This window comes from Scyliorhinus canicula, chromosome 9 (assembly GCF_902713615.1).
Source record: "Scyliorhinus canicula chromosome 9, sScyCan1.1, whole genome shotgun sequence".
Taxonomy (NCBI): Eukaryota; Metazoa; Chordata; class Chondrichthyes; order Carcharhiniformes; family Scyliorhinidae; genus Scyliorhinus; species Scyliorhinus canicula.
In genome coordinates, this window is record NC_052154.1 from 78796501 (window position 1) to 78817837 (window position 21337).

At 51.5% G+C, this 21337-nt stretch overlaps 1 protein-coding gene across 4 annotated transcripts in view; it reads left to right on the forward strand.

Annotated features, from left to right (window-relative positions):
- Positions 1 to 4091: 4091 nt before the first annotated feature.
- The window catches only part of kifc3 (kinesin family member C3), a 72565-nt gene continuing 55319 nt past the window's right edge, over positions 4092 to 21337 (forward strand). For 2 of the 4 annotated variants that reach the window (XM_038807008.1, XM_038807010.1), the window contains exon 1: positions 4092 to 4266. The gene's annotated coding sequence lies outside the window, so the exon portion shown is untranslated. Of the gene's footprint in view, positions 4267 to 19829; positions 20028 to 21337 lie in introns of those variants that run through there. The other 2 variants (XM_038807011.1, XM_038807009.1) reach the window with 2 other exon arrangements.

Consider the following 21337-nt stretch of genomic DNA (forward strand, 5'->3'; position numbering starts at 1 on the left):
GCTCGACCGAATGTACGTGCGCGCCACATTTTTACGACCCACCGCCAGCACCCCGCGGAGTCGCTGGAAGACTTTCTGCGCGATTTAAAAGCCTTAGCTTGGGACTGCAATTTTCAGGCTGTGACAGCTGCCCAGCATATGGAGTTAGCTACAACCATGGAGGTCTCGTTCCGCAGTTTCACCTCATTCCCCGCGGACCAAGCGACCCCATCATGGGCCCCCGACCAGCGACTGCACCAGGCCTGCGCCGCGTGGCCACCCACCCACTATGCAGCACCAGTGTGTCATTTTTGTGGGCAGCCCCAACACCCACGGCAGCACTGCCCGGCCCACAACGTGACCTGCAGCAGCTGTGGTCGCAAAGGACACTATGCCCGGGTATGCTTAGCGAAGAAAACTCCAAACTCTCCCGCAGCCCAGAGCACTCGCATCCAAAACTCACAGGCCTGCAGGCCCCGTAATGCTGCAGCGTGTACACCGATTCCGCCCCCACCCGACATGTGCGGCTCATGGGGGCCGCCATCTTCCTCGCCGTCCGCCACGTGCGATCCACGGGGGTGGCCATCTTGGGCTCCACCCTCTCCAGCCTCTGAACCTCATCTCGAAGACTACAACCTCAGTGGACAGTCATCACGGGGCCACTCCAGCACAGCTGCTCGAGCCGCCGACTACCCGCATGGTCACGCTGGACCAGTCGTGTCCGAAACACCTCCGGAACTCTATGATGACCGTTAAAATCAACGGGTACAGGACACCGTGCCTCTTTGACTCCGGGAGCACCGAGAGCTTCGTACACCCTGAACTGGTAAGACGCTGTTCGCTCCCTATCTTCCCTGCACGGCAAACTATCTCCCTCTCCTCGGGCTCACGCTCTGTTCACATCCAAGGGTCGCGACCCTAATGATTCAGGGCGCCAGCTACTCTAATTTCCAGCTGTACATACTCCCCGAACTCTGCGCCCCACTCTTACTGGGACTCGACTTCCAGTGTAACCTCAAGAGCCTCACACTCAGCTTCGGCGGACTCCTACCTCCACTCACTATCTGCAGTCTAGCGACGCTAAAAATCGACCCCCCTCCACTCTTTGCTAACCTCACTCCGGACTGCAAACCCGTAGCCACTCGCAGCAGGCGGTATAGCTTGCAGGACAGGGTGTTTATCAGAACCGAGGTCCAGAGGTTCCTACGTGAGTGGGTCATAGAGGCCAGTAACAGCCCCTGGAGAGCTCAGGTGGTGGTCATCAAGACCGGGGAAAAATTCCGAATGGTAGTGGACTATAGCCAAACCGTTAACCGGTTCACGCTCCTCGATGCGTACCCCTTCCCCAGGATTGCAGACATGGTGAATCAGATTGCCTAGTACCGCATCTTCTCCACGGTGGATCTGAAGTCTGCATATCACCAGCTCCCAATCCGCCCGGAGGACCACCACTACACGGCATTCGAGGCAGATGGCCGCCTCTTCCATTTCCTCCGGGTTCCCTTTGGCGTCACGAATGGGGTCTCGGTGTTCCAACGAGCAATGGACCGAATGGTGGACCAGTACGGGCTGCGGGCCACGTTTGCGTACTTGGATAACGTCACCATCTGCAGCCATGATCAGCAGGACCATGACGCCAACCTCCACCGATTTCTCCAAACTGCCCAGAAACTTAACCTCACGTATAACACGGAGAAATACGTTTTCCGCACGACCAGGCTAGCCATCCTCGGCTATGTCGTGGAAAACGGAGTCCTGGGCCCCGACCCGGACTGTATGCGCCCCCTCTTACAACTCCCTCTCCCTCATTGTCCCAGGGCCCTCAAGAGGTGCCTGGGATTCTTCTCGTATTATGCCCAGTGGGTCCCTCAGTATGCGGACAAAGCCCACCCACTATTTAAGTCCACACTCTTTCCTCTGTCAGCTGAGGCCCGCCAGGCCTTCAACTGCGTCAAGGAGGATATCGCCAAAGCCGCCATGCGGGCAGTGGATGAATCCGTTCCCTTCCAGGTAGAGAGCGATGCCTCAGAGGTCGCTCTCGCAGCCACACTAAATCAGGCAGGGTGACCAGTCGCCTTTTTCTCCCGAACCCTCTCCGCTTCGGAACTTCGACACTCCTCGGTCGAAAAAGAAGCACAAGCCATTGTGGAGGCTATCCGTCACTGGAGGCACTACCTCGCAGGTAGGAGGTTCACCCTCATCACCGACCAAAGATCGGTTGCCTTCATGTTTGACAACTCACAAAGGGGCAAAATTAAAAATGATAAAATCCTGCGGTGGAGGATTGAACTCTCCACCTACAATTATGATATTATGTATCGACCGGGGAAGCTCAATGAGCCCCCAGATGCCCTGTCCCGCGGCACATGCGCCAGCGCGCAAGACGACCGCCTGAAAGCTATCCACAATGACCTCTGCCACTCGGGGGTCACCAGGCTCGCCCACTACGTCAAAGCCCGAAATCTGCCTTTCTCCGCCGAGGAGGTAAAAGCTGTCACCAGGGATTGCCCGATCTGCACGGAGTGCAAACCGCACTTCTATAGACCAGACAAGGCCCACCTGGTAAAGGCATCCCGGCCCTTTGAACGCCTGAGCATCGATTTCAAAGGCCACTCCCCTCGACCAATCAAAATGTGTACTTTCTGAACGTCATCAATGAGTTCTCCCATTTTCCGTTTGCCATCCCATGCCCCGATATGAGTCATCAGAGTCCTGCACAGTATCTTCACCCTGTTCGGTTTCCCCAGCTACGTACACAGCGACAGGGGTTCGTCCTTTATGAGCGACAAGCTGCGTCAGTACCTGCTTGACAAGGGCATCGCCTCGAGCAGGACTGCCAGCTACAACCCCAGGGGGAACGGGCAGGTGGAGAGGGAGAACGCGATGGTCCTCCGGTCCAGGAATCTCCCGACCTCCCATTGGCAGGAGATCCTCCCCGACGCGCTCCATGCTATTAGGTCCCTCCTATGCACCACCACCAACCAGACCCCTCACGAACGGCTATTTGTTTTTTCGAGGGGCACTACCACCGGCGTTTCGCTCCCAGCTTGGTTGAAGACACCGGGCCCGGTTCTCCTCCGGAAGCACGTCTGGGCACACAAAACTGACCCGCTCGTACAAAGAGTGCTCCTACTCCATTCAAACCCCCAATACGCTTTCATCGAATACCCTGACGGCCGTCAGGACACTGTTTCCCTCCGGGACCTGGCACCTGCAGGATCCAACTCCACCACCACTACCGCCGAGGTACCCCCCACGTTACACCCCACCCAACCCTCCACGCCCTGCGCCCCCGCACCTATAGTATCACTGCCCATGCTCCGCACCCCTGCGCCTATAGGTTTCCTGCGCTCCCAGTTGCCCGTTGGACCGGTCGGGTACGAAGCTCGGACCGAATCACCCGTGGAGTCCACTATCATACCCTCACCGTCCGCCACCACCCAGCCAACCGAAGAGACTGCAACCCCAATGCTCCGTCGATCCCAAAGGACGACTCGGCCACCGGACCGGCTCAATTTGTAGATCCGTCACCCCCGCCGGACTTGATTTTTTTTACAGGGGGTGAATGTAGTGAATTATATGCCTCGTAATTCACACTGTATTGCCTTGCATGTATTGTGTCCTTGTGGGCTCTGTATGTGAGCCGTTGCGCGGCTCTGCCCATAGGGGGAGATGAGGAGTTTGTACTCGGCTCCACCCTTGGCTCCGCCCATGGCTCCTCCCACTAACCGGAAGTATAAAGCACTGCAGCCGTAAGCCAGCACTCAGTTCCTCTGGTCGCAGGCTGGCTTAGTTGTAAGACTATTAAAACCACAGTTTACTTCCAATCACGTGTCTAGTGAATTGATGGTCACATCAGTCCTGTCCCTGTGTTTTACCCTTGTATTTGTCCTGTGTTTCACTCTATTCCTGTGTTCTACCCTTGTATCTGCCCTCTTCCTGTGTTCTACCCTTGTATCTGCCCTGATCCTGTGTTTTACTCTGTTCCTGTGTTTCATCCTTGTATTCGCCCTTGCATTCTCTCCCTTATCGTCTTGTTTTGATTTCGAATTCCTGAAACTTTTCCCATTTTTAACCAGAGCTCCGCCCACTCGCTGCACCGCCGCCACTGAGCGTCCACCGCAGGGCGGGAGGCGGGCTCCGATTGGCGGCGTGTTGCTGTCAGTCACGGTGGAGGCAGCCACTGGCCCCGGGCTGAGTGCGGCGGCTGGAGATTCCCATCCAGCCCGAGCCCGGCGCTGGGGGGCAGCGGGGCCGGCAGCAGCAGCAGCAATTGTAGCCAGAGCAGTGAGTATACCCTACATTCCCCCAAAAGGTAGAGGCAGTATGGGGGTAACCAAGACCCCGCGGGGTATCCCTCCCCTGTCTGCAGCGCAGAGTGCGGACTTCCCGCGGCCTCTCTTCATTTGGGGGCAATCTGTCGCCTGGGTGTACCGGGTCAGTTGGCACTTGCAATGGGAGACAGTCCCTGTCTACATGCTAAAGAATGTCTCTCCATGTAGGAGCCCAGAGACAAGGTGTTGCTTGTGTTTAAACCCCTGCAGTGGTCTCCAGGTGCCAAACAAAACGACAACAAGGCAACAGAGGAACCAGCTGCGTTACCCCCCCCGCCCCCCAAAATCAATTGTCAACAGAGAGATTTACCCGGAGCGCCTGAGGCGAGAGTCCAGCCACATTCCCCTGAAGGACAACGAAATGGTTTCGTTTCAACACGCACGCCCCTCTTTAATTTCCCAATTCAATTCTCCCTGGATTTTGACCCGGGGAGGAGAGAGGGGGGTGTGAGGATGGCCAGGGGGGTGTGACAGCCCCTCTGATTTCCCCCTCGCCTTTTAAATATTTATTTTTGCCATCTGTTCGGCGACTTCACCCAGCAGGATGGGTTAGATCTGCCCCATCCCTCACAGAAACGGGGAAAGCAACCCCAATTCCAGTCAAACCTGCAGTGTAGCCCTGTGCATGTATCGGTAGGGCTTGTAAATTTAATTCTATTTTTGGAATGGGTTGGGAGCCTCTTTGCCAATCCATTCATTCTGCAGCGGGTTTGATGTGGAGGTATTTGTCCCGGTTTTTCCCATGTCTCGGGGGATTGTAATGTCTGTCGTCCGGGATGTTTCTTTTTGATTGACTGTATGTGTTGGTTTTCTTTAATAATGTACATCAGTGTTTTTCACTCAGGCTATTGTGCAGCCTGTTTCCTTGGCAACTGCCTTCCCAGTGTCATTCTGCACACCTGTATAATTCCAGCGCACTGCACAATGTGACCCTTTCAGCAAAGCAGTAGGCCTTGGATGAATTTGAGCCTGGAATGCAGGATCTGTGGGTTATTTTGTTTATTGGTGCTGGGATATCCTACATTTCTTTGTCTATGATGGTAGCTAGAGAAAATCACGACAGGTCTCCCCTCTTCTATTTTATCAAAGCTACTGTGTCAAAGGCCAGTAAATTTAAATCGAGGTATGAATCAGCTGCAATCTGATTCAAAGGGGGAGCATGCTCACTGGGCTGGAGGACCTGCCCTTGTTCCTACATTATGTGCCTGAACTGTTGTGCACAATGCATGATGCTGCATTTAAAAATAAAATCTTGCCCTACTTGGACTTGTGCAAGGGTTTAAGCAGTTTGTTATTTTTGTCTTCGGTTGGGTGGCCCACTCGTGGTCTTGTTTGTCAGGATGGCTGTGCTTGCTTATATTGGAGGGGGGGCTTCATCTTGGAGGTGGTTTTCCTGTCAGCTTTTTGGGGTGGATTGTTGTGTGTTTCCCAAGCTGCAGCTGTCCGGGTGTAGCAGGTAACCAGGTGTTCAACTCAACAACTACTGCCCTATCTAAAAACCACCACTCCCAGCCTCCCTTCTGGTTATCTTCCCTTGTGCTAAGGAAAAGATGGGTTATGCAACCAGGAGAATTGGAGCAATGCTGGTCACTTTCTATCCAGCATACACTTTGTGTATAATCCATGATGTGGAGATGCCGGCGTTGGACTGGAGTGAATGGGAGTGAGGTGGGGGGAGGGGCTGCGGCCATCGGAGCCTGGTAGAACAGGTTTCGGTGAGTCCAGCCGGGGTGGAAAGTTGGGGGAAGGAACTGAGGTTGGGGGGAGGAGTTTACAAGAGGAAGTGGAGGGGAATTTGTGTGTGGTGGTTGCGGGGGGGGGGGGGGGGGGGGGGGGGAGAGAGAGAGGTCTACAATTCATGGGTGTCATTCATGGTACTCTGGGCACAATAAGAAGTCTTACAACGTCATTAGTCACTTCCGGTGACGGCGGGCGGGAGGCAACCGCACACTGGAGGGCTCCCGTTCGGGAATGGAATTTTCGGGGTGTTAACGCCCGGTCCCAGGGGCAATGGAGGCTGCAAAAACAGTAAGAAGGCACAGTGAGGAGAGATGTCCAAGTTCGGGAGAAAAACGGCCGTGAAAAAAGTGGTTAATGGAAGTCTGTCGGGAAGTGGAAAGGTTAGCGCTCCCCTGCAAGGAAAGTGGAGGCTGGGGCACTAGAGGACGCCGCATCGCTCACGGCAGAAGAAATGACCAAGGTGATGGCTGTGGGACTTGATAAACAGTTCACAAAGCATGTGGAAGCGATGAAGAAGGAGATGGGGCGGTATTGAAAGTGCTGGTGGAGGAGGCGATTGCCCCGGTGAGGGCGGCGGTATCGAGCGCAGTGGCGGTGGTGCGGGAGCAAGGCGAGGCGCTGAAGGAAGTGGCAGAGGCATTATCGCAGCATAGTGATCAACTCTCCTCGATGGGGAAGGAGCTACGGAGGGTGATAGAGACCAACAAGGGTCTGCGAGCCAAAATGGAAGACCTGGAAAACTGATCCAGGCGGCAGAATCTGAGGTTCGTGGGTTTGCCCAAAGGAGTGGAAGGCCCGAGGTCGACGGAGTATTTTGCCACGCTGTTGGCAGAGCTATTGGGGGAGGGGAACAATCCCTCTCGATACGAACTGGATCGGGTTCATAGATCGTGGAGGCCTATACCAAAGGCGAGTGAGCCTTCAAGAGTAGTAACTGTTTGTTTCCATATGTACAGTGTGAAGGCGAAGGTCGTGTGCTGGGCAAAGCAGAAGCGGGAGGTGCAGTGGGCTGCAGCTGGTATATGTATATACCAGGACTTTACGGTGGAGCTGGTCAGGAGGCAGGCAACCTTCAGCCGGGTGAAGAAGGCACTGCACATCAGCAAGGTGCAGTATGGCATAGTATATCCAGCTAAGTTGTGGGTGACCTACAAATCCGAGGACTTTTATTTTGGGACAGCGGAAGCGGTGGGGGGGGGGGGGGGGTGTTTGAGAAGGCAGAAGGACTGTGGCAGAATTGGGACTGAGAGCGGGTCTTGTACCGATATAGCCTTATGTAACTTTATTTTCTCACCGTGTTGGTGAAAGTACTAAATGAGTCGACGGCTGTATATTTGGACAAGGGAGGAGTGGGGACTTTCATTCGCAATGATGGTTCTTTGGGGCTTGGGTGGGTATGCTGGGGTTGTGTGCTAAAGGGGAGTTCTTGGTTTTCCTGGGACCGGATAAGGGGGAAGGAGACCCGGGCGGGGGCCTCCATGCTGTCTGATTTTAAGTCGGCCAGTGAACGGGAGTAAGGTGGGGGGAGGGACTGCGGCCATCGGAGCCTGGTAGAACGGGTTTCGGTGAGTCTAGTCGGGGTGGAAATTTGGGGGAAGGAACTGAGGTTGGGGGGAGGAGTTTACAAGAGGAAGTGGAGGGGAATTTGTGTGAGGTGGGGGGGGGTGAATCTACAATTCATGGGTGTCATTCACGATACTCTTTTGGGGGTTGGATGGTGTTGAATATTAGCGGGGGGGGGGGGGGGGGGGGGGGGGTGGACTACAAATGTCAATGGTGACCATAGGCGATTCCTGATTCCTTTTACTTTTTTTCCTCGGGAGGTTTTGTTTTATTCGTGGCTTATATTGTTATGCAGGCCATTGAATGGGGGGTGGTGGGAGGATGTGATCGTTGTTGTTAATAAGTGGTTTGACATTGTATTCGTTACCGTTTACTGTTTGTTGGTGGGGTGTAAATCTTGAAGAAAATGTGAAAATGGAGAATAAAAATATTTTTTGAAAAAAAGATGTCTTGCAACACTAGGTTAAAGTCCAACAGGTTTGTTTCGCACTGCTCCTTCCTCCAGTTCAATGGTCGAAAAGAAAAAGATTCATCTGAGGAAGGAGCAGTGCTCCGAAAGCTAGTGATTCAAAAACAATCCTGTTGGACTTTAACCTCATGTTGGAAGATTCCTTTACTGTATAATCAATAGCCAGCTTAAGAGAGAACTACGTTTGCTCAAAGTCATCATACCCTTTAAAGTGGGTACATTTAAACAGATGTAGCTGTAGCTGTGATCACTGTTCCTCTTGGTCTTCCTAAACTTCAAACGTCTCTTGCATAACACAGTTCTTCCTCTGCATCTTCATTGTGTTCATGCTAAAACTCATCACACTGCTCCATAGCCTCCGAGTTTCCAGGACCTCAAAACTGTGCCATCCCTTACTTTACCCTACATGGATTTTGCTGAGTTTTACTCCTTTCCGAGTATGTAGCTAAGTGGCGGCATCTCACCTGTACACTAATCATAACACCAGCTCAAGGCCATTATGGGGCTTGTCCAGGTGGAAGGTCAGATTCTGGGAGTTTCCTGGTTTTACAGTCTCGTGGGTCAAATTTTGCATTTATTCTTTCATGGGATGTGAGCATCACTGGCAAGGCCAGCATTTGTTGCCTATCCCTAACGGCTGTTGAACAGTTGTCGTCCATTTTAGAGGGCAGTTAAGAGTCGGCCACATTACTGTGGGTCTGGAGGCACGTGGGCCAGACCGGTAAATCCTAGAATCTCTACAGTGCAGAAGGAGGCCATTCGACCCTCTGAAAGAGGCCAACTCCCCTGCCCTATCCCCTAAGCCCATGCAATGATCATGGCCAATCCACCTAACCTACACATCTTTGGACATTAAACGGCAATTTTAGCATGGCCAATCCACCTAACCTACACATATGGAGTGTGGAGGAAATGGAGCATCCAGAGGAAAACCCATGCAGACACTGGGAGAATATACAAACTCCACTGGAATGTAACCCTAGTTCCTGGTGCTTTGAGACAGCAGTGCTAACCACAAAGTATGGCAGATTTCCTTCCCTAAAGGACATTAGTCTGGTTTTTTTTACAACAATCAATGATATCATGGTCACCATTACTGAGACTAGGTTTCAATTCCAGATTTTATTTATCGAATTTTAATTCCACCTGCTGCCGGGGTGGGATTTGAACCCGTTCCCCAGAGCATTAACCCGGGCCTCTGGGTTACTAGTCCAGTTATATTTACCATAACGTCACTGCCTTTCATTTAAATTGGACTCCCTCCCCTAAATTATTTAAGACAACCCTAGTGACCTGACGTGATGCAGCGGTGTCCTGTGGTTTGTCAACGGGGAGAGGGGAAGAGTCTGTCAGTTCTCTGTTCTGTTGTTGTAACAGAGAGATTATATAGATTTTAGTGGTTGCCATATGGCGCTGGGTTACTGGGGTATGTAATGAATCTAATACCCCATTGGCAAATCTGCTTTCGTGGATCTTCAGATGGGGTCCCGATCTATTTGACACCTTCTACATACCCTAATAATACCAAATATAAACCTCCTTTCTTTTCCCTCTCCTTCCCTCATTCAGACCAGTCATCTCCTATAGAGATTGAAAAGCCCACATTTCTTCAGTCCTTGTTGGTTTTTTCCGTAAAGTAATGCTGCAGGCACATGAGACACATAGTGACTGATTATACAGCAGGTATGATCTGCGTGTCCCTTGGGTGCAGTGTAGATGGCACTAGGGATACTGCAAACTTGACTTGTTTGAGGTGAGTTCTGCAATAACTGCAGCATCGCTCATGTTACGATGAGGCTTGTGCACTGACCTGCACCAACGGAGCCACCAGCCTGGGATCAGTCTGGCCAAGCAATGCCTCGATTCCGGGTTCAAATCGACTGGGGAGATGGGGAGCAGACATTGCTGCTGTGCACAAACTGACTGTGTTGCAGCTGCATATGAACTGATTGCAGGAGAACAGATGTTGCTGCTGTATATCCGAGGCCCGCTGCTCTGCCTGTGGGTTACTAAACCTGCCCTGGCTACTCGCTCTGTGTGCGGAGTATGTGATGAAGCCTGGTGGCTATTATAAATCGCAATGAATTGTACAGTCTGGAATTCCAGCGCAGAGGAAATGACTAATCAGCCAAACCTCTTGCATGTTTTCTTTACCTGTTTTCCCGTATTGCTGGTTTTTCCTTTATCCCACTGGTTCGTTTGAACAGAAAATGGCTGAGGAATGTTTGCTAAAGCTGCTGATATAGAGAATAAAGGTGCCCTATAAGCCCGTCAATACTAATCCTATGTGAGATAATCTTGATAAATGGGCTAATGATTAAGACTGGTGCTCTCGGTGTAAACCGTGTGGGGGAAGAGAGCACAAGCGGGTAGAAATTCTCCCCCTCTTGGTTACCTGACTTCAACCTCCACTGAGCTTTGGGCCAGATAATACAGCTGGATAAAACACTTGGGTTGCAGTCAGTACCACTCGAGGAGTGGGCCCCGTTGTCAATTTTTGTCATGGGGTACATGTAAAACTAGAATTTTAATTGAGAGCAAGTCCTGGTAGCCTTGAATTCAATTTTTTCAGGAATGCTTTCTGGAGTTTCCGCTGCATTCCAGCAGTTTGTCATTGAAACTGGAAAGGTCAGTTTGGGTTCAGTTGTACTGTTTGCTGCCACCTAATCTGTGGGGCTGTAGCTCCTTTTCTGCTGTATTATCCATGCTGGTGATGTGGGGTGGGGATTGGGGTTAAAGTTGGATCATCAGTGACCAGGATGGGAATTGGGGACTGAATTTTTGAGGCCTAGGACAGGGTTAGGGACGGGTTTGTCCCTGGGTGGGATGAGGAGTTGGGGCTGTTGCTTTTTGTAGTCGGGTTGAAAGGTAGAGGTGGATCACCTGTGGCCAGAATGAGGATTAGGGGGTTGATATTTCCAAGTTTGGAGAGGGATTAGGGGCAGTTTGGAGAGATGGGGAGTGAAGGTTGGAAGCTGGTTGTTCACTTACCCAGGTGTAGGATTGTCCCCACAGCTGTCTGTGTTTGTAGAGAGCTTTGAGGTTGACAGTGGGAGACTGCGATTGTTGGAAGAGCACTAGGCTGTAGGGTTTTTTTTATTAAGTCAAATGCCCTTTAGTTTGCTGAAGTAATTCTGGTCTGCGAATGAGTAGAAATGCAGAATGCTCTGGAGTGTTAGGTTGGGGCTGGTCCTGTTGGACATTTTCAGTAACAGTGGGCAGGCAAGGACTCCCATCACCGCACACCAGTAATTCAATACTTTGTTTTGAAACTGTCGGTAACTGTTAAATTGGAGCATGCGGGTTTAATAACGGTCTGTGCCCCACATCAGGCTGTGATGGAAATGTCTGTTTCCTTTATAACCATCATCTCCCGCGATGTGTGTCACGGGGAGTGTATGGATGCTTAAAGTGTGGAACTGCACTGCACCTCGCAGTTTATTTTTTAAAAATATTTCTTTGTGGGATGTGTGTCACTGGCAAAGTTTGCATTTGCCCCTCCCTAATTGCCCTTGTAGTCAGTGGTGGGCTTCTGCCTTCAACAACTGCAGTCCATGTGGTGTAGATACACCCACAATGCTGTTAGGGAGGGAGTTCCAAGATTTTCACCCTGCGACAGTGGAAGAACAGCAGGGAGGGAGGGAAGGGAACTTGCAGATGGTAGTGTTCCCATGCATCTGCTGCCCTTGTCCTTCTAGATCAGGGGTGGGCAAACTACGGGCCGCATACGGCCCGCCAAAGGTCTTTATGCGGCCCACCAAGATCAAGTCAAAAAAAAGATTCTTTTTTAAAAATTCAAACAAAAAAAAATTTTTTTTTAATAAGGTTAATGGGGGGGGGGGGGGGGGGGGCTGTTGGGTTACTGGCATAGGGTGGATACGTTGACTTGAGTAGGGTGATCATTGCTCGGCACAACATCGAGGGCCGAAGGCTGTACTGTGCTGTTCTATGTTCTATATGAGGCGCCCAGAATCATAACCGGGTGAAGCGCCATTTTTGAAAAGTAGAGAAAAAGAGGGCTAAAGGCAGGATGCCGCCGGGGGAAGCGCTGAGGTATATGCCGCACGCTAATTGGTTACAACCGGGACTATTAATTAATATACTATGCGGCCCTTTAAAATTGTGAATTTCTGAATGTGGCCCTTGCACGGAAAAGTTTGCCCACCCCTGTTCTAGATGCTGTATAAATGCAAGTTACTACTGTTCGTCACCACCCACCACCCACTATCTTGGTTGTCCAGTGAGGTGCGTGAACACTAAGTGACTTGAGTGGACAAAGCTGACGTGGCAGAAATGAAGCGACTGAAACAGCAGTTTAAAGACTATTTTGGTTTTGGGTGGCTTCCTGTAGTAGTTAATGTAGACAGATGGCTAGCTGCAGCCTTGAGACCCATGGTAACCATGTAAACAAGCCAGACAGCAGCCATAGCTTGACGGCTGCTGCAACATGCTCGCCTCTCGATTTCTTTCTTTTATCTGTCTGACTCAGCTTTTTTTCATGGTAATTCACCCAAGGTAAATGGGGCTTTCCCTTCCTGGAGTTAAATTCCAGGAGTAAGGCTGACGGCTGTCATAAATTATTAGACCCCCTCTATTTGTTGCATCCAAAACAATCTTGCCCTTTAAAATCTGCTGAAACATTTCACATTTGGAAGTTTTTGTACCTTCTGCCCATCTAAAAAAAAAAATCATCAATAAATAAATTAACAGCCTTTTAATCTACATATAGTTCATGTTTAAAAGCAGTGTCTAAACATGCATTCTTAACAAATTGCACTTTACAAATTCTTGGTGCATAATTAGGTACCTAATTTATTGCCTCGTTTTGTTTCAGACCTCCCTATCATTGTTTACTTGCTGCGGCAAAAACTATTGACCTCGAGATTTAAGTATATGATCATTTACAACTGGGAGTCTGTGCCAGAGTTTGATATTTTTAAAAAAAACTGTTTGCTCCTCCTGGTTCTGATCCCGGTTAACCTCTGACCTTATGTGGTTTCGAGGAAAGTTAGTTGCAATTTGTGGTTGACACTTTTGAACAGAAATGAGCGAGAGTGGATTATACCAGAAGAGGAACTTGTTTCTGGAATGGTGTACATTTGGCAGATGTGCCTTGCAGGTTAAAGCAGTGTTTTTCAAATGTTTTTGCCCTGGATCCATTTTTACTGGCCGGTGGTCGCGCCCCACCATTTCTGCTTACCTTTAATATGACAGCTGAGCCTGTTTGGTCCTCACGATCACACTTGCATTGTCATTCACTGTTAGGGCGGCACGGCAGCACAGTGGTTAGCACCAGTGCTTCACAGCGCCAGGGTCCTAGGTTCGATTCCCGGCTTGGGTCACTGTCTGAGTGGAGTCTGCACGTTCGCCCCTTGTCTGCGTGGGTTTTATCCATGCACTCTGGTGTCCTACAAGTTCACTTGTGTGAATTGGACACTCTGAATTCTCCCTCCGTGTATCTGAACAGGCACCGGAATGTGGCGACTAAGGAATTTTCACAGTAACTTAATTGCAGTGTTAATGCAAGCCTACTTGTGACACAAATAGAGATTATTATTATTACATTTTTGCTAAGTATTTCAGCTGATGATATAAGTTCTCACTGCATCCGTTTGGAAAAAAAAAAAGAGGTTTGTTCTTGAACTATCCATGCTTTTTAGGGTTTTACTCTTTCATTTACCAATACTTCTCTGCATATAACACACGTGCTTTGCATCTTGATTTGCATTGGCACAATTAATAAACCCATACCTCAAGAAAACTTATTTATACTGCTTTGTTCCTGATTTCAGCATAATGAGTTCACTAGAGGCCCTGGAGTTCACACCAGCACTGCTGGCATCCACAAAATGGAGGAATTTATCTTGCGCCCAGAACACTGGACAGCAGTATACTGGGCCGTGACCTGCTGCTGCTTCTGGAGAGAAGACTCCAGTGATCTTCAAAAGGAATGTGCTCCTGAGTCAGCGCGCAGACATCAGGAGTAGGCGGTCTGGTATGCTGGGTTCCGGGCCTGCGCACAGCTGAGGGGGGCTCACTTGCGCGGGCTGGCCGGCAATCTGAAAGCCGGTCGCGGCCGACGTTTTTAAAAGCCGTTCATGGCCGTTGGGCACTTCTTGCCGCGATCAGGAACGCCATGACCGAAGGCCCCGCGACCCTCCCGATGCCTGCCTGCAACCTACACGGGTCGCGACCCTGAGTTTGAAAATGACTGGATTAATGTAGCATCATGCCAAGCCAGTTGGTGGAAATCAGTTGTATGAATACGTTTGGGTTGAATGTGCCACTGGCTATGGTAGGATTGGGAGGTGGGTCACATGGTGATGAGGTTAGGCATGAGTGCATTAGTCGGTGAGTATTATTTGTGTTGGAGTGTTCTTTGCTCATTTCCCTGGTTATCAGCAAGCTCAGGATAAACCTTTACCCCTCTCTTTTGAAGAAAATAAGATAATTATTTGATTTCCAATAATTATGCTGTCTGCCTGCATTGCAGACTCAGTTGTGCTGATGTCCCTGGCTACCAGACCGGAACTCGTGGGGTCAGAGGAAACACAGACTGAGGAGCTGAAACACAAATGGAAAGAGGAGTTACGAGGAGAGATAGAGGATGGTCTCTGGGCGGACGCATTGAGTAGAGTCAACGCGTCCACAACATGTTCCAGGCTCAGCCTGATACAGTTTAAGGTCGTTCACCGGGCTCACATGACAGTGGCCCAGATGAGCAGGTTCTTTGGAGTAGAAGACAGCGCGCAGGTGTGCGGGAGGGCCAGTGAACCATGTTCATATGTTCTGGGCATGTCCGAAGCTTAGGGGATTCTGGCAGGGGTTTGCGGATGTCATGTCCAAGGTGTTAAAAATAAAGGTGGCACCGAGTCCAGAGGTGGTGCTTTTTGGAGTGTCGGAAGATCTGGGAATCCAGGAAGAGAAAGAGGCAGACATTCTGGCCTTTGCCTCCCTGGTAGCATGGAGATGGGATATTATAAGCTTGGAGGGACTCAAAGCCTCCGAAGTCAGAGACCAGGCTCCGAAGTCAGAGACCAGGCTAAGTAACGTGGCTGGCTTTCTCTGTCTGCAGAAAATCAAGTGCACCCTGAGTGGGTCACTGTGAGCCCACACTGGATTGATGTGCATTGTGATGAATGATTGAATTATGCAATTTCTGTCCTGTCATTTCTTGGCAGCTTTAACAGATTTCTTTGCTTAGGGACAGTACCACTGTCACCAAACAGCTGCTGCTGGACCAGGGTGATTGCCAAACCCTGCTCCTGCTGCTGGGTTTTTAACCCTTCTAGTGTTCTCCACCACCAACCTACCCGGTGTCTGTATCTTTTCCTCGGGTCTGTCTTTCTGCAATCTTTATGGAAAGGCCTCTATAATTGCAAAGGCAAGTGAGTGTGTGAACTGCAGAAAGAAGTGTGGGACTGAGGAGGTAGCACTCAACCATTCAGTGGCACAGCCTTGCAGGCAGCATGACTGGACTCTGGTGTTTGGTGCAGTGTGTTTAGATTTGGACCGGAGCTCTGGGCATGATGTGTGTAACTGGAAGGGGAGGGGTAACTTTGTGTCTTGATGCGCAGTTTAATAACTTGGCTGAATTTTATATGTTTTTGAAGACATTATTAGGGGTTTAACTGGTGTAGATGAGGGGAGGGAGGGTGGCCTTGGGGGTTTGGATGGTGCGGGGGGGGGGGCGGCATTGGGGGGGGGGTTGGATGGTGTGGAGAGGGGCGGCATTGGGGGGCTGGATGGTGCGGAGGAGGGGGGCGGCATTGGGGTGCTGGATGGTGCGGGGGGGCAGCATTGGGAGTTTGTATAATGCAGGGGAGCAGCATTCGGAGGTTGGACGGTGCGGGGGGCAGCATTGGGGGGGTTGGACGGTGCGGGGGGCAGCATTAGGGGGCTGGATGGTGACGGGGGGGGGGGCAGCATTGGGGGGGGCTGGATGGTTGCCTCCGGGGGGGTGACGGGGGGGGGGGGGGCAGCATTGGGGGGGCTGAATGGTGCGGGGGGGGGGGGGGGGGGGCAGCATTGGGGGGGGGCTGGATGGTGCGGGGGGGGGGGGGAGAATGGGCCGGGGGGGGGGGGGGGGCAGCAGGGGGGGGCTGGATGGGAGGGGGGGGGGGGCAGCATTGGGGGGGCTGGATGGTGCGGGGGGGGGGGGGGCAGTTGGGGGGCAGCATTGGGGGGGCTGGATGGTGCCGGGGGGGGGGGGCAGCATTGGGGGGGCTGGAGGGTGGGGGGGGGGGGGGGGGCAGCATTGGGGGGGCAGCATTGGGGGGTTGGATGGTGCGGGGGGGCAGCATTGGGGGGTTGGACAGTGGGGGAGGTACATTCTTTGGGTTTGGACGGTGAGAGGGTGGCATTGGATGTTTAGACTTTGCAGGGAGTGGCAGTGGGGGGGTTTTGGACGGTGCGGGCGATGGAATTGGGGTTTGGACGGTGCGGGCGATGGCACTGGGGGGTTTGGACAGTGCGGGCGATGGCATTGGGGGTATGGACGGTGCGGGCGATGGCATTGGGGGGTATGGACGGTGCGGGCAATGGCATTGAGGGTATGGACGGTGCGGGCAATGGCATTGGGGGTATGGACGGTGCGGGCAATGGCATTGGGGGTATGGACGGTGCGGGCAATGGCATTGGGGGTATGGACGGTGTGGGCAATGGCATTGGGGGTATGGACGGTGCGGGCAATGGCATTGGGGGTATGGACGGTGCGGGCAATGGCATTGGGGGTATGGACGGTGCGGGCGATGGCACTGGGGGTTTGGACGGTGCGGGCGATGGCACTGGAGGGTTTGGACGGTGCGGGCGATGGCACTGGGGGGTATGGACGGTGCGGGCGATGGCATTGGGGGTATGGACAGTGTGGGCGATGGCATTGGGGGTATGGACAGTGTGGGCGATGGCATTGGGGGTTTGGACAGTGTGGGCAATGGCATTGGGGATTTGGACGGTGCTGGCGATGGCACTGGGGGGTTTGGACAGTGTGGGCGATGGCATTGGGGGTTTGGGCATTGCGGGCAAGGGCATTGGGGGGGTTTGGACGGTGCGGGTGATGGCATTGGGGGTATGGACGGTGCGGGCGATGGCATTGGGGGTATGGACGGTGCGGGCGATGGCATTGGGGGTATGGACGGTGCGGGCGATGGCATTGAGGGTATGGACGGTGCGGGCGATGGCATTGGGGGTATGGACCGTCGGGCAATGGCATTGGGGGTATGGACGGTGCGGGCGATGGCATTGGGGGTATGGACGGTGCGGGGCGATGGCATTGGGGGTATGGACGGTGCGGGCGATGGCACTGGGGGTTTGGACGGTGCGGGCGATGGCACTGGGGGGTTTGGACGGTGCGGGCGATGGCACTGGGGGTATGGACAGTGTGGGCGATGGCATTGGGGATTTTGACGGTGCTGGCGATGGCACTGGGGGGTTTGGACAGTGTGGGCGATGGCATTGGGGGTTTGGGCATTGCGGGCAAGGGCATTGGGGGGGTTTGGACGGTGCGGGTGATGGCATTGGGGGTATGGACGGTGCTGGCGAGGGCATTGGGGGGGTTTGGACGGTGCGGGTGATGGCATTGGGGGTATGGACGGTGCTGGCCAGGGCATTGGGGGGTTTGGACGGTGCGGGCGATGGCATGGGGGGGTTTGGACAGAGGAGCGGGTCTGGGGGTGGTTTTGGACAGGGGGGGGCGTGTCGGAGGTGTTGGACAGGGGCAGGCAGGTTGTGTGTGAACGGGGAGGGGCAGGTTGGGAGGTTTGGATGGGGGAGCGAATTTGGACAGGAAATGCAGATTAGGGATTTGGTTAGGTGATGTGACTTGGGGGTTGCGTTCTATCCAGGTATTGGAGTGACTATATTAGGGAAATTATTTGGAAACCTGCCAGATTCGACATGAGCTGTGACAACTAGCTCTATCTCTCTCCACCCATCACTGCCACTGATTTCTCACATTGCTTGCTTGACACTCAGTATTGATGAGGCAAACTTTCCTCATACCAAATATTGGGAAGAGCAAAGCTGTGGCTTCTCTTCTCACAACAAACATCATTCCTAAACCACCAACCCCACCCTGTGTCTGAGGGTGAACCAGACCTTTTGCAACCTTGATGTCTTATTTGATCCTGAGCTGACTTTGAGTTTATAACCCTGTCTATCAAAAAGACAGCCTGCTTACTTATACAGAAAATCACCGGTCTCTACCTGTACCTTAGCTCACCTTCTGAACCCCTTATTCATGATTTTATCATTGACTATTCTGATGCTCTGCTTGCATTTGGAAATTTGAACTTGTCCAAAACTTTGCACAAATTCCAACTCCTGCTCACCCATCAGCCTGTTTTCTCATATACGTTGGCACCTGGTCTGACAATACCTTGAAATTAAAATCTCATCCTTTGCTTCCAGATCCTTCTGTGGTCTCGCATAGATCATGCTTTATGCATGCTGCAAAAAGCTGATGAGACCTTTTTCCCCCTCTATCTAGTAATTTGTACATGGAGTTGCTGTGGGGAAGGTCTAGTTTTGTTCCCCAGATGAAACCGACGATGGCTCAGGCTACTGCTCATGAGCCAGACCTGCACCGCATACAGCTACACTGAGAGCACCTGGTACCTAAGGACCAGGTTCATGCCTGCGATGGAAATGGAGTGTCATTCCTATATGCCTAGTTTCTGCTAAACCTATGCTCTACACTCCCAGTTTTTGGCGCATGCCCCAGCAATTTAAGGTAACCTGACCTGCTGGTGAAGGAGACAGAGGATTGATTGGCTCAATGCCCAAAGAACATGGGCTCTCAGTGATTTACTTTTGGCTATCATTGGTCAGTTTGAATGGCCACAATGCTCTTCAATCTGCAGACTTACAACGGATCCAAGCAGAAAAAAGCAATGTTTTGCTTTGACCCGAGTGTTACTCTGCAGCCTGGTATCCCCACTCCTGCTCCACTTGCATCCAGCCCAATGTGCTGTGCTGCATCAAACCTTTTCCACAAACTGGGCAGCCTTGCTTGACTTCAGGTTTGAGCATAAAGTTTTTGGATTGCCACCCATTTATGGAAACTGCCCTACCATCCCTGATTTTAATTGATTTTCCATCGGTGGCTGTGTCTTCAGCAACCTGAACCCTGAGCTCCGGAATTCTCTTGCTGAACCCCTCTCCATTTTACGACCCTTCTTAAAAACTGGCCTCTTAAAGCGTTTAGTCACCTATCCTATGTGGGTTGGTGTTAAATTTTGTTCTGTAATGCTCCTTTGAAGTGCTTTGGGATATTTTATTACATTCAGTGCAAGTTGTTATTTACCTGTGTTTAAACTGAGTTAGGGTTTAACTGTGTTGCAAGTTACTGGCTTAAGTGGGATGTGTGTGGTACAGAGGATTAGTTTCAGGCATTGAAAATGAAAATCGCTTATTGTCACAAGTAGGCTTCAATGAAGTTACTGTGAAAAGCCCCTAGTCGCCACATTCCGGCGCCTGTCCGGGGAGGCTGATACGGGAATCGAACCGTGCTGTTGGTCTGCTTTAAAAGCCAGCGATTTAGCCCAGTGAGCTAAACCAGCCCCTGACTGAGGGGTATGATAACTGTGTACAACAATTGATACTCCACCGTGCCTTTCTTGAGTCAGTGGGAAGAGCTGATGTTCTTGGGTGGCGTTCGGTTCTTGCCAAAGTTGGGATCAAAGTTTCATCTTATTCCCTTGGGCATTGTGAATGCAGGCACACCCATTGGACAGAGGGTGTCAGGTGGGAGTGGAAGAAACTGGTGGAGTTGCATTGTTGAGATAGCTGACAGGCTACAGTATTAGGCGCGCCAAGTAAACTCAGTGAGCGAAAGTTCATGTGCAGTTAGTCAATCAGAGCCTGGCTCAGAAGTCCTGTGACTTGTGCTGCGTTATTTGGATTTCTTTAGCAACGTGAAATCGAAACTGAGAGGCTGGTATAAGGTAAGAACAGTGTGCTGTCCTGTGCTGAGGAACATACTAATCCATTGTCATGCCCTGGGTTTAAGAGCCTGTAATGAATTGAAATCTGGATTAAACAGTGAGTAAAAATTATTTAAGAACAAGAAACCTATTTGGAGGTTAAACTTTCAGCCTTGGGGCAAATGTTCTTTTACGTTGCCACAAAGTTCGAAGCTTGTGGCTCTTGCTCGAAGCAACAAGAAAACCAATTGTCGGTTACTGAATATTGCTGTGAATTAACCAACTCTTTATTTGGTTCCAATTTACAAGTCCTGCTTGAGGTCAGTTCGAGCCACCATTATGTGAGCTCAGAGCGTTGGTTGATATGGGAGTTGGGGGGGAAAACGTTCCTGCTCAGAAAGTCACTGGATGGCAAGAATTATTCTTTTCGATCGGTCTGAACTTGGTTTTGGAAAATTGCCATCCCTTTTGCTGTCCTTGAACAGGAAGAGCAGTGGGAGTGCTCCTCACTCTGTCTTATCCTAATAGGGCAATTACTCACTTTTGACATGAATCATGCCACTGAGTGGTTGCTGAACATAATATCCTAGCCTTGTTGGATGTGATCAAATGCAATACTTTTTAAAAATTTGTTTTTATTCAAAATTTTTCAATAAATTTTACAAACCACACAAAAAGGAAAAGAAGACATAACAATAAAACGCTGCGCGTTCCCCCCCCCCCCCCCCCCCCCCCGGTTTGCTGCTGCTGATGACCTCCACCTAACGTTCCACGAGAAAATCAAGGAATGATTGCCACCACCTGGAGAACCCCTGCAAGGACCCTCGCAAGGCAAACTTTATCTTCTCCAGCCTGAGAAGCCCCGCCATGTCACTGACCCAAGACTCTACGCTTGGGGGATTCACGTCCCTCCACGTTAACAAGAGCCTTCTCCGGGCTACCAAGGAGGCAAAGGCCAGAACTCCGGCCTCTTTCGACACCAGCACTCCCGGATCGTCTGATACCCCAAATATCGCTATCCCCAGCTTGGTTTTACCTGAGTGTCCAAGACCTTGGACATAGCCCTTACGAAGCCCTTCCAAAATCCTGTAAGTGCAGGGCATGCCCAGAACATATGGGCATGGTTTGCTGGGCTCCCTGAGCACCTCACACACCTGTCCTCCACCCCAAAGAACTTACTCATTCTCGCCCCTGTCATATGCGTCCGAGGCACCACTTTAAACTGAATCAGGCTAAGCCTGGCACAAGATGAGGAGGAATTGATCCTGCCCAGGGCGTCAGCCCACAGGCCCTCATCCAGCTCCTCACCCAGCTCCTCCTCCCACCTGCCC